The sequence below is a fragment of the Aphelocoma coerulescens genome, chromosome 21, assembly GCF_041296385.1.
Source record: "Aphelocoma coerulescens isolate FSJ_1873_10779 chromosome 21, UR_Acoe_1.0, whole genome shotgun sequence".
Taxonomy (NCBI): Eukaryota; Metazoa; Chordata; class Aves; order Passeriformes; family Corvidae; genus Aphelocoma; species Aphelocoma coerulescens.
In genome coordinates this window covers 3,778,067-3,791,537 of record NC_091034.1, presented here as the reverse complement: position 1 = coordinate 3,791,537, position 13,471 = coordinate 3,778,067, and the positions used below count along the sequence as shown (strand labels likewise).

Here is a 13,471-nt window from a genome sequence, read left to right as displayed (position 1 = left end):
CCGGGCAGGGCCGAGCGCTGAGGGCCGGCGGCGGAGATGGCACCACGACAGACGGCTGTGCTCACAGACTCCCAAGCCCCCGCAGACCCCGAGGCCGCGGAGCGCATCACTCACCTCCGCTTCGCCGAGCGGCAGCAGCCCTGGGCTCGCAGCGATGCCGGGCAGCGCCGACTCCCCCGGTACCGGTGCTCGTTGCCCCGCCGCCGCCTTTAGATGCCGCTCCGCCGAGCGCCGCGGCCGCCGTGGGCGGAAGGGCGACCGCCAGCGCCCGCCGCTGTGCCGCGGAGCGGTGCGGTGCGGTGCGCAGCTCCCGGGCTGCCGCCGCCCCGCCAGGCTGCGGGCGGCGCTGCAGCCGCGCTATAAATCGCGTTTATAAACCATGCCCCTGTGCGGCCCTCGCCCCGGTGGCCCCGGTGCGGTGGGAAGGCAGCCCCAGGCACAGGGCCCGGTACCGCCGGGAGAGCGGCCGCCGCCGGGCAGGGCGGCACGGACACGGCGCTTAGGAACGGCCCCCGGTCACAGTCCTCCCCGCGCAACTCCTTAGCGGAGAGGGCAGGTAACGGAGCGGCCGCCGAAGCGAGGAGCTGCGGGTGCCCGTGGACTCTCCGGGATGAGGGACCATCCGGGACTGCCCTGCCCGCCCGCGGAGGAAGCCCTTGGTTTACAGGCTGCCGTTTGGAGAGTGATGGGAATGCCTCGTGTGACAGATTGCGGACTGGGGATGGGAGTCCGGCTCTGTCGGGTGAGCACTGCCACGACCCCGGGACCTGGCGCGTCTTGGGACAGAAACTACTAGAAACTTTTGCAGCACCTAGCCGGTGCTGCAGGTCCAGCCCGTGTTAGAGCGAGGGCTCTGGGAAAGACTCAATATGAGTACTTGCTGGTATCCTCACTGCTAGATAAATGCTCTGTACAGGAGACATCTACATGCATTAAATGGCAGAAGTATGCACAATCCCTGAATTAAGTAGGAGTCATTAAATGGGAGACCGCAAGACTTATTAATTAGGGTGGTAGAGAAAATCTTTTATACATTCATGCTTCCCTCTCATGGAGCAAGGCATTCTGCATAGGTGGTCATCTAGCTTGCCTTGCCCTTGCCTTGGCTTTCAGGAGATGGAGTCCTATCTATGATAAAGACATCCCTGAGTACAGGGGCTTTGCTTAGTGTTGAGGGAGGGTCTCTAATTACTATGCTGGATACAGTGGTCTTGCATATATTTATTTTGTGCTCTTCCAGCTTTGGAGGCAGAGAGAGAGAGAACAATAGTCCCCTCATCCTTGGCCTGTTTTACTGGAGTGACCTGTTACTGTAATGTGGACTCCTGCAAGAGCAGGATTACGTTAGTAAATTGCTGAACAACTACCTGGTGGTAAGAGCTTTTAATCAGGCTACATTACAAAGGTAATGTAGCCTAAATTTGTTCTGTCCTACATTCTCACTTATTTGAGTGTTGATGGTGCTTAGGAAAAATACCTGTTTTCAGATAGATTTGTCAAGTCAGTAAGAAATGGAAAGCAGCACAATACAACAGGTCCATCACCTGAGTCTGTCTCCAGGCAGGCTGTGTCAAAAGCTCTTTCTGATGCATCACCCAAAGTGAACAGGAAGTGAAGCAGACAAAGCCAGACCATCATCTTCCTTGTGGGGCTCCAAGGAATGCAAATCTAATGAGGCTTCTGAAGTTAAAATGCATTCCACCAACTTTGTACACTTCTGCCAGTGATGAAGATGTCTGCAGAGAAGGTGATGGTGTGGGGTTAGCAATTTTGTTGAAAATTGCAAGTGTACAATAAAGGGAAAAATTGCTTTTCCTAACTTTGCTGGTGTTGCAAGCACAGCCCACGCTGATGTGAGGGACAGTGCTCAATCAATCATTCAGCAGAGCCCAGCAGACTGCGGGAGTTATCCACTGGTGCTGCGTCTGAACACTCAGACAGTAACACAACTCTCCTCAGAAGTGTTTCTGACTCTGACAGCGTTTCAGGTGCAGACAGACACACACCCCGTGAGCTGGCCCCGCTTGCCTCTGGGCACAAGCACCCCAGGTCGTGTGATGCACACAGGAGCAAACAGCCAGAGTGCTGCTGGCACACCTGCACAAAGATGAACCATTCCCATCTCCTCTCTGCACAAATCAACTTGACAGCTTCAGCTTTTAAAACTTGTACATGGTTTTTCAAGAGCGTAAAACCATGACACCTTCCTTCACATGCACACCACAGAGCTACACTAGCCCTTAGCTGAACTAGAATTTTCTCTTGTTGTGCTAGCAACTACAATATGTACATGAAGAATATCCCTTTCCCTGTCAATATAGAGACACTCCAACTGCCACATTCAACATTAAGGATCGCTACATGAACACACAGGGGTCTGCACAGCACTCAAAAAGCTCCATAATAGAATACTCACCTGGATGGAAAGGGCTGACTGAGGGGCTGACAATCCTGCACTATGGCAACTTCTATGATTTCAGTCTCTTTTCATTCTGCATTGGAAAGAAATAAAACATTTCAAATATTTGGGGATGAGAGGGCTAGGATAGTGCCCAGGAGAAATCTTTATACCTGGTCTAACATTTCCTTCCATGTCCCTCTGTGTTCACAGAGCATCAGCTTCTAACTGCTATCACTTTCTTCCCTCAGGCCTCATAGAAGTGTTCAATCAAACACAGCGTGTGCTACCAAAATGAAGACATAGTTCATTACTAGTTTAAATCAGCAATACTGAGTATGTTTTATTGAGACACAAGTTGAAACTGTCTGTATGAGCAACACCTAAACAAACTGTATCCAACCGTACCTGCATTACTTGCACATTAACTGTACACAAAAGTGTCAGTGCCTTATTGGCAGACTCCACTAACAATGCAAATGCATCTACAAAGAATTAGCATTATCTGTGGCTCTTATTAATGGCACACATGCCCAGCCAAACAGCACAGGGGCTGAGGCACTGCACACTGCTGTCCTCAGCCACACAGGTAGAAACACACCCACGACACCAGGGGACATCAGCACTGAATTGCATTCTTGGGTAGCAGCTGCAAATCCACAAACACCTGTCCACAGAGGCACAGTCACAGGCAGGCAGGAAAGGGATTGCTACTGTCTCTAAAGCCATTCCTGGATAAAGGATGTCTTTTGGAGTTGGGAAACTGAAGGAAAACACCTTCCCCTTTATTCACGTTCTCACAGCCTCAGCACGACTGCCTTCCACAGAAAGATCAGGCACCATTCCACTTGCTTATATTTATGGCCCATCTCTGAAATCTTGACTGCTCATCTATGCAGAATAAAAATAGCTAAGCAATCTTTCCTGTCCAGGTGCTCATTACTAAAGCATTAAATAATGTCAGGCAGACTCTTGTAGGCCTTGTAAATTTTATCTGGGGGACTTTCAGCTTCCACAAGGTCTATTATTGCTTGATTACCCAAAAGGCTTTCAAGTTTGTACCAGCCAGACACAGAGCAGAAGGGGCTGAGCAACAGCTGAGCACTGAGCTTCTGTCAAACACAATGGCTGGCTTGAGAGCCAGGCTTGGGACGGAGAAATGCCTCCATATAAGTGTGTACAGATGAGTGCATGCAAAGTCTGTCAGCACAGCCCTGGAGTACACACAGGGCTACCAGGCCTTGTGTACATGGAGATGTCTCATTGGAGTTAGAAGCACCTGGATTGAAAGGTGTATGTTGGTTTTGCACAGCCTGGTTTTTGGAAATGGGGGCCACAGAGGTGGATTCTGTGAGAAGCTGCTGGAAGCTTCCACCATGTCTGGCAGAGCAAATCCATGACGGCTCTGAAGATGGACATACTGCTGGCCAAAACTGGGCCCATTAGAGATGATGGTAACACCTCTGTGATAACATATTTAATAAGAAATCAAAACAAAAGTAGTGGCACAGTTTTAATTCCAGCTAGAGAAGGTGAGAACATGTGAAGTCAACAACATGGTGACACCAATGTCAGTGAAGAAGGAGGGGGAGGAGGTGCTTCAGGTGCTGGAGCCAAGATTCCTCTGCAGGCCATGGTGATGACCATGGTGAAGCAGCTGTGCCCCTGCAGCCCCTGGGGATCCACGGGGGATGCAGAGATCCACCCGCAGCCCCTGGGGATCCATGTGGGATGCAGAGATCCACCCACAGCCCATGGGGGAGGTGCCCGTGCTGGAGCGGGTGGATGCCTGGAGGGGCCTGTGATCCAGTGGGAGATCCAGTGGAGAGAGAGGGCCGTGCTCCCAGGTGGGCAGCCTGTCCTTGGAGGACTGCACCCTGTGGAAGAGTGACCCACGGCACAGCAGTTTTGGCAGGACTGCTGCTCGTGAGGGTGGACCTACGCTGGAGAAGTTCACGGAGAACTGTCTCCCGTGGGAGGGGACCTCATGGTCTCACAGGGGAACAACTTATCTCCCTGAGCCAAGCAGAAGAAAACCTCAGGTGACAAACTGACCAAGATCTCCACCCTCTGTCTCCCTGCGCTGTCGGTGGAAAGGAGGGAGGGGCTGGGGGAAGTAAAGGTGTTTTTAAGGGCTTATTTTACTTCTCATTATCCTCCTCTGATTTTGTTAGTAATAAACTCACTTCATATCTCTAAGTTGTGCCTGTTTTGCCCTTGTAGTGTTTTCTCGCAGTCCTTATCTTAACTCATGAACTCTTTGTTAAATTTTTCTCTCCTCTGCTCAGCTGTGGCAGGGGAGGTTGAGTGACCGGCTTTTGTGGGTGCCTGGCATTTGGCCAGTGTCAAACCATGACAGGGTGACATGCAAGTGGGACTGTGGGTATGTGGAAAAGTGTGGAAATACTCACAGTACTTTTACCGGCTAGGCTCTCAGTTTCAGTGCCTCAGGAAGCCTCAAGTCGTCTAGAGGGACAGCACAAGCAACTTGGCACTTCAGTAGCTCTAAAAAGCAGTAAATGGTAGCTGCAAAGCCAATACCACGGGTACAAGCAAAGAGGTAGAAATATAGCTCTTGGCTTATGCCTAATTCTGCAATTAGATGCTTTCAGTCAGAGACAGAGACACACAGAAGTTGTTCGCAGAAGGGAGCTGAGCCAAAGAGAGCGGGCCCACTCTGAGCTCTCTCTTTTATTCACGAGAAGGGAAAGGGGAGCGCTAGGGGTGGACCTGGGGTAACTGGCCAATCAGACACTGCTCCAGAGTCTGAGTTACTTCCGGTTTTGCCTGCGCTTTAGAACAAAGGAGGTTCAGAGCACACGGCTGTTTGACCAGTCTCAGGGAGGGGGAAGGGTGACCTTGGAGCAGGCAGCAATAGAAAAGGGCCTCAAAATAAGACTGAACAAACCAGTAAGCTTAACAAAGTGAAGAGAAAGTAATGAAGAAACCCAGCAAGAAAGGGCAATAGCCCCTAGGCCAGAGAGGTTCTTTTTCATCAGCTGCCAGCAAAGTGTCCCAGGAGAATTTGCAGGTGCATCCAACACTCCCCTCAGCCCCCTCAGCTCCTGCGGGCAATCCCTGAAGGATGCTGAGTTGCAGATAAAGCATATTTTCAGATGAAAAGAATGGGGATGGGGGAAAAAAATGCTCTTTTTAGAAACTTCCGCATTTTTTTTTCCTATGTCTTCCTTTCATAGAACTGAGACCTTTTCTTCTTATCTTTCTTAACCCAAACATCCTGCTTGACAGAACATCAAGGAAAGGGATATTTCCTATCTGTCTATAAAACTAACAAAGCCACATTACAATCTATTTCTATGAGTTGTGTATTTTTATAAACCTTAGCCCTGACCTGACCAAGCAAAATGTCTTCCAGTTACCACTGATTCAGGCCTGAATTCTAATTGTCGGCCTATTATTTCTTACTAAGGCAACACTAGTACTCAAAGATTCTGTTAAACATTTCCCAGATGCAGAAACAACCACTTCCCCAAAGAGCAAAGGTGAAGGCACACAGCCAGCCAGTCCCCTCTTTTATTGGATAACATTTCTCATATATTTCGTGAGAGCCAGATGGCACCATCTGAACAGCAGTGAGCTCGGGAGCCTCCAGCCACATCAGGAGAAGGGAAGCATGTCCCAGCCCTGCAAGCAGCTGCAGCCCACACTGCTGTGGGGAGCTGTACTGCTCTCGGGCATGCATGAGAGCAGGGCTCTTTTGAATAAATTCACATGTGGAAACCTAAATCACCACTGCTGACAGGTAAAACACTACAGCTTTGAGGGCAGGAAGAGTATCCCCAGTCCTGAAGCTTGCTGGGAAAGAGAGATCCTTCTGCAGATTGCCAGAGAGAAAGAAACAGATGTAAAGGAGAGAGAGTGTGTCCTAAACCCCTGCTGCATGTGAGGCTTTTTCCTTACAATTAAGGGAAGCTAATGGTTTTATGGAAGTTATTTGTTGAAAAGGCCTTCAGTGCACTATTTAATGGAGTTTCACCAGCGTTCCCCAAAGGCTTCCAGACCGCATTGGTATCCCACAGCTCACACCCTAGCCAAACAAGCCTTCTCACCCTGATGCCTCTTCCCTGTGCCTATGGAGTGTAGGCGTATCAGGACTGCAATGCCTCCTGTGCTCGCCGTCCCACTGGAGCCTTGAAGCCTCAGGATGTAATGAATATTCACAACATAAGCATTAAGTATTGTGCTATTTGGACAAAAATAAATTTCAGGCAGAAAAATTGGGAGAGAAAAACTGGGAGATAATCTTTACTCCTGAGCTCCCAGAGCTACTGAATAGCATTCTCCTGAGCTGGAACTGGTGGTTTTAAAATGCAAATCAGTCTTGGGTTTCTAAGAGACATTGTAAAAAAACCCAAAAAACAGACCCATGCAGCAAAGCTTTATTGTATTGTAATGAATGTGAGATTTGCAGACCTGCCTCTATGCCAGTGAATGCACAGTGGATGCAGGCCAGGGACTTGGGAAGCTTGTCCCCAGCTGGCTCTGCCACTGACTCATTGTGTGACCTTGAACAAGACATCACTTCCTCTGTGGCAGTGTGCTCACCAGAGGACATAGGGAAAGGGAGAGAGATGAGGTCCTGAAGCTATCCACTACAGGCCACTCTGAGGTAGAAGGCAGCAGAACTAATATAGCAGTTGTTTTCCTGCCGGGCTCAATGAACTGGGATAGTGTTGCCCTGTTCTTAATGGTCTTCCTGTGGCAGATATTTTTCAACCTTTCCTACTCTTTTTCCTATCCCTATTCCATAGTTTATCTTTGGCCTTGTGTCTCCCTTGTGTCTTTCTACAGAGCTGGTCCCCTCCTGGAGCCCCAACATCTGTAGAAAGCTCTCTGCAAATCAATCATTCAACTGTTCTTATTCACATCCACCTGTAGAACACCTAATTCTATTTTTCCTGCCATCCAGTTACAGAGCTGTCTCTAAACAGACTTTACCAAACAGATCATAGTAGAGTTGAACATAGAAGGGGAGGCATAATAAGTGAAGTTTTGATATAGATAGATTTCCTTCAAATTATTAATGGTATAAACATAAATAATAATCTATAGAGGGGGGACAGTCTGAGGCACCTCACAGTCTGGTGGACACCTCTGTTCCTCTATTCCTGGACCTCCAGGATCCACTCTTGTGGGAGTGTGTTTGTTTTGCTTCAGTCCGGGTCTCCCCTTTAAGTTCTGTATGTTTGGTATACCGCAGTTGGCACCCTCCCTGTTTTATTGATATCACCCCATGTATCAGTTTTGTCTCCTCCCAGGCCCCTGTCCGTCACTTGGCTCCCCTCCCAGGCATCTGGAAAGTTCTAGCCAGGGGGCCAGGTGATTGGTCCTGAGGAAAGAGTCCCTCCCTTCCCCCGTTACAGTTGGTTTCCATATGTGTCCCTCGTCTTGTTTGCCACACCCTTCCCTTCCCTGGTTGGTTGATCTGTAATCCCTCCCTTGTCTCCTCCCCTCCATAAAATCCATTGCACGAGGCCTCCAGGCTGCTCAGAGCTGGGCACCCCTGGTGGTTGAGGCCCCCCGTTCGGAGGTCCAATAAACTTTCTGGATTTAACCCAACGCTGAGCCTGCCTCCTTTCCTCCGCCATCTGCTTTCATCGCTGCAGTCCCTTGGAAGGACCCACGAGCCAGACCTCTGGTCACTCCGATACCAGAGGCTGGCCCCGCACAGCCTGCTGTGTCCCGAGCTGACCGGGCTGAGTGGGAACTATTCCTAGAGGACACAGAGGCAGCTTGGCACCCAAGTGGGGCCCCCGCTTCCATCGGACCCCACGGAAGGGACTGATTGCTTCGGCAAGCGCGTCCTTGGGATGTCAAGCTACCCCAGTTGAAGCATGCTCCATTTTAGTGAGCTGCGCTCCTGGGGGTGAGGACGGTAGCAGCGCCAGCGGAGTCATCTTCGGTGGAGGAACCAGTTGCCTGGAGCTCGCCTGGATGCCAGTCAGGTAAGTATTTTTCCCCAGGGGGGGAAACTTACCTTGAAGCTGGTAAAGGCTTTTGGAGGGACCGGCACGGTCCCTGGCTCTTGAAGAGCCAAACGTAGGCTGCGCAGCCCCGGGGCAAGTGCGGTTAGCTTGTCTCCGGTTGGTTTTCAGGAAACCGGTGTTCTAGGCTTTGTTTTTAAGTTTTGAGCTCCAGACATTGTGCTGTCAGTGAAAATGGGCGCTAAACTCTCCACAGCACAGAACGGGGTATTTTTCCAAGTTGTGGGACTCCTTGAGGGTGGGGGAATAAGTTTTTCAAAGGGATGTTTAAAAAGGTTTATTCGGTGGGTGTTTCTGCACTTCCCTCAGTGCTCCCAGATTTCGGTTTTAAGCGTTCCCTTTTGGAACGCCATGGGAGCAAAATTGGCGCAATCAAATTCCGTTAAAGAGAAAGATTTGGAAAAGTTTTCCTTACTGTACTTGCAAATTAGATCGGCTTTAAATAAAAAAAGGGAGAGGGAAGGACAGACAACCCCGAATTCCCCAGTTGTTATCCCTAAGCCGTCTCCCACACCCGTGTCCCCAAAATCGGGCATCCTGAAGAGAGCAAACCGCAATGCGCAGGGTTGCTACCGACTCCCTGGCTCTCCTCAGGATTCCCAAAGCCCCCACTCGGACAGTCCCGGCCAGACTGCCCGGGGCTCATCCCGTTCCCTGACTTCCCCAGTTGTTAGACCCTGAGTTCGGTTCAGTTATGCAGAAGGTTTAGAAAATGGCCTCCCTGCCCAAGGAGGACAAGATGGCTGGTGCCACATGGCAGAGACCCCTTCTTGCCCTCCTTCCCGTTCTTCATCCCGAAATCCTTTTCTCCCAAGTTCTAACCCCTTCCGTCCCAGCCCCTCCCCATACCCTGACTCCTCCTACTCCCAAGTTGGGTCCACCCCTCTTGCCCCTCCCACTTGCCCTTCATGCATGCCCCCGTGTCCCGCCCCCAGAAATCGTAGATCCATGTCCGGTTGCCACCCACTTCCTGCTTCCGGTTCCCACACCTGCCCTTCCGGTTCCCACGGTGACTGGCTGGAAGGGGGAGGGCCTGAGGACCGGAATCCGGAACTGGATCCCATTCCTTCAGTCGCTCTGGTTTTTTATCAGAGGTCCCGGAGAGGAGGAACAATCCATGTCAACTGGGAACCCCTCTCCCACCAAACAATAAAGGAACTCTGCAAGGCGCAAAAGGAGTTTGGGAGAGAAAGCGAATATTTTCATGGCCTTTTAAAGGCAAATCTCTCCGGAGGGGTAATGATGCCTTTCGATCTGCATCAGCTTTTCTCATGCCTGCTTTCCTCAGCAGAGTTTCTGCTCTGGAAAGCGGCGTGGGAAAGGGAGCTCCGCAAACTCCTTCCAGCGCTCTTGCAAAGTTCTGATACGGCCGTTGACGCTGACAATCAGGAGCTTACATTGGACCATCTGAGCGGCGAAGGGGATTGGGCTCTGGCGCCAAAGCAGGCTCAAGGCCTGCCTTTGGAGGTCTTGCAACAGGTCAAGGAAGTGGCCGGTAAGGCGTTCCTTGGCCTGAGGCCTGATGCGCCCGTGGAATCGTACTCACGGGTCCGGCAGCAACCCACTGAGTCATTCCTAAAGTTCGTAGAAAGACTAACCCGGGCTGTAGAATTGCAAGTTAAGCAGCCGGCGGCCAGGGAAGAGGTCATCGCAGAGATGGCTATGGGGAATGCAAATCCTCAATGCAAGGCAGCCATCCTGAGCCTCCCCCTGGACCCCCCGCCAACCATGCAAGCTATGTTGGAAGTTTGCGCTGCAAAGGCGCCACACCTGCAACCTATCAGCTCGGAGAGGCAGCGACCCAGAGGAACGGCCTCAGTGGGAACAGCAACGCATCGCCCTGCAGCGGACCAGAGGAAGACCACGGGCCCGAACACCAAGCCACCTCCAACGACTAATGGCCAAAAGCGAGCCCCACAGGCCAGAAACACCTGCTTCCTATGCGACCGGCCTGGACACTGGACAAGGGATTGCCCGCTCAAGCGGCAATTCCAGAATTTATAAAGGAACATGGACCTGGGGGACAGGAGGGCCCTTGGCAACAAAAAAACTGAATGGGGAGCATGTGCCCGCCCCGCGTGAAGACAAAAAAGGGACGGGACGCGAGGGGGAGGGGGAACTTGAAGAGGCAAAAAAAGACTGCAAAACTACCGGATACGACTTTACAACCGGATTTGACTTCCTTTTCTGATGGTTCTTTCAGGTTGCAGCTGTTGACACCGCTCTTCCTAAAGACCAGCGAGTGGCATACCGCACCGGTGAGCACTGGTGGTGAGCTGTGGGCAGAAGACCAAGGCCCTAACAGGTATGTCATAGTCGGAAATGTTACCTGCGCACCACAAGAGATCGAAGTCGCTCCGGGACTAATGACATCTAGTCCTGAAGGACCCGTTCTCTGGCTGCGCTGTGTCCACCCACCTCTGTTCCTGCCCAGAGGGCAGACAGTCGCCCAGGCTATCCCTGTGGAAGGGCCACCCCCAATGGTGTGTGCCACCCATGTTATAGGAACAGAGAAGCCTCGAGTAGACTGTAAGGTCAACAGAGGGGAGGAAGTCCTGCACCTCAGAGGGCTTCTGGACACAGGGGCAGATGTGACGATCATTCCCACACGGGAATGGCCGGCATATTGGGAACTGCAAAACGTGGCAGGACACGTGCAAGGTGTTGAGGGTATTCAATTGGCCAAACAGTCCAAGAGCATCGTGCAAATCAAGGGACCGAGCGGACAACTGGCAAACGTACGTCCGTTCGTATTAGACTACAAGGAACCCCTCTTGGGGAGAGACCTCATGCAGCAGTGGGGTGTCACAATTGACCTACCAGACTCCCCACAAAGTTTTTGGGTTGCGGCCACTGAAGAGCGCCCTACTCAAAAACTAAATTGGAAAACAGACCAACCGGTTTGGGTAGAGCAGTGGCCACTCTATGGTGAGAAGTTGAAGGTGCTCGAGCAGCTCATGGAGGAGCAACTTGAAAAGGGGAATATTGTAGAATCCAACAGCCCCTGGAATTCCCCTGTCTTTGTTATCAAAAAACCTAACAAAGACAAATGGCGGCTCCTCCAAGACCTTCGCCAAATTAACAATGTTATTGAAGACATGGGCTCTCTCCAACCAGGGATGCCATCCCCAACGATGCTCCCCCAAAATTGGAATCTGGCAGTAATTGATATTAAAGACTGCTTTTTCCAAATTCCCCTGCACCCTGACGATGCCCCGCGTTTCACCTTCTCGATTCCTGTTATCAATCAAGAAGCCCCAAGGAAAAGATACCATTGGAAGGTGTTGCCGCAGGGTATGAAGAACAGCCCAACCATCTGCCAATGGTATGTCTCTTCCTTGCTTGCCCCAGTTCACGCAGCAGCGAAAGAGGCCATCATCTTTCATTATATGGATGATGTCCTCGTTTGTGCCCCCGACGATGACATGCTTGCCAGTGTGCTTGACCTGACAATCAGTGCGTTGGTTGCTGCAGGGTTTGAGCTCCAGGAAGAAAAGATTCAACGGATGCCACCTTGGAAGTACCTGGGCCTGGAAATTACAAGGCGGACCATTGCGCCGCAAAAATTGATTAACACCAGTATCAAGACTTTGGCAGTTGTCCACCAGCTGTGTGGGTCTTTAAATTGGGTGAGGCTGTGGCTAGGTCTGTCCACCAAAGACCTAGCCCCCCTTTTTGATTTACTAAAAGGGGGAGAGGAGCTTAGTTCTCCCCGGACACTCACCCCAGAGGCGCAAACAGCTCTGGAGAAGGTGCAACACCTAATGTCCACTAGGCAGGTGAGCAGGTATAGGCCTGACTTGCTGTTCGAGTTCATTATCCAGGGTAATCTGCCACACTTGCACGGGGTTGTCTTCCAATGGGAAGACAAGAAGAAGAGCAAAGAGGACCAGGACCGGAGGGATCCCCTCTTAATCATAGAGTGGGTATTTCTCGGTCATCATCGGTCCAAGAGGATGACACAGCCACAAGAGCTGATGGCTGAACTGATCCAGAAGGCTAGGATCTGGATCAGGGAGTTATCGGGATGTGACTTCGACTGCATCCACGTGCCAATTAGGACAAAAACGGGCCAAATTACTAAGGCAATGTTGGAGGGCTTGCTTCAGGAGTGTGAAGCATTGCAGTTTGCTCTGGAGGGCTACACAGGCCAAATTTCCTTGCATAGGCCAGCCCATAAAATTTTTAATTCGGAAATTCAATTCGAGTTAAATAAAAAAAGTGTTCGGAGCAAGGAACCTCTAAAGGCCTTGACAGTTTTTACTGACGTGTCCAGGGCGTCCCATAAGTCAGTGGTGACTTGGAAAGACCCCCAAACTCAGCGGTGGGAGGCTGACATCAAAGAGGTGGAAGGATCGCCCCAAGTTGCTGAATTAGACGCAGTCGTCAGGGCTTTCGAAAAGTTCCCCGAACCCCTAAATTTGGTAACAGATTCTGCATATGTTGCAGGGGTAGTCTCCAGAGCCGAGCACGCGATTTTGCGGGAAGTCTCCAACGTGGCCTTGTATGAGTTGCTCTCAAAGTTAATAAACCTGGTCTCCCACCGAGAGCAACCATTTTACGTGATGCACGTCAGGTCACACACGGACCTGCCCGGGTTCATCGCAGAAGGCAACAGAAGGGCAGATGCCCTTGCTGCGCCAGCTGCGATGGCCCCGACTCCAAACGTGTTTGAGCAGGCCAAAATCAGCCATCAGCTGTTTCATCAGAACGCTCCTGCCCTGGTTCGTCAGTTCAATCTAAAGGACGACCAGGCCAGGGCGATCGTGGCTACATGTCCAGAATGCCACCAACTAGCTCTTCCCGCCATTGGTACTGGTGCGAACCCCCATGGACTTAACAGCTGCGAAGTGTGGCAGATGGATGTGACGCATGTCACTTCATTTGGCAGAATGAAGTACGTACATGTGTCAGTGGATACTTTCTCAGGAGCAGTTTTTGCCTCTGCCCACACAGGGGAAAAGGCTAGCGATGTCCAAAAGCACTTGGTGCAGGCATTCGCTACCCTTGGGCATCCCCAAAGTCATTAAAACAGACAATGGCCCAGCGTATACATCCAAGGAGTTCA

At 51.1% G+C, this 13,471-nt stretch overlaps 1 protein-coding gene across 1 annotated transcript in view; it reads right to left on the bottom strand.

The window, feature by feature from the left end:
* Positions 1 to 309, bottom strand: part of DISP3 (dispatched RND transporter family member 3) — a 47,185-nt gene extending 46,876 nt beyond the window's left edge. Inside the window, exon 1 of the mRNA XM_069035042.1 lies at positions 115 to 309. The gene's annotated coding sequence lies outside the window, so the exon portion shown is untranslated. The remainder of the gene's footprint in view (positions 1 to 114) is intronic.
* Positions 310 to 13,471: the final 13,162 nt, after the last annotated feature.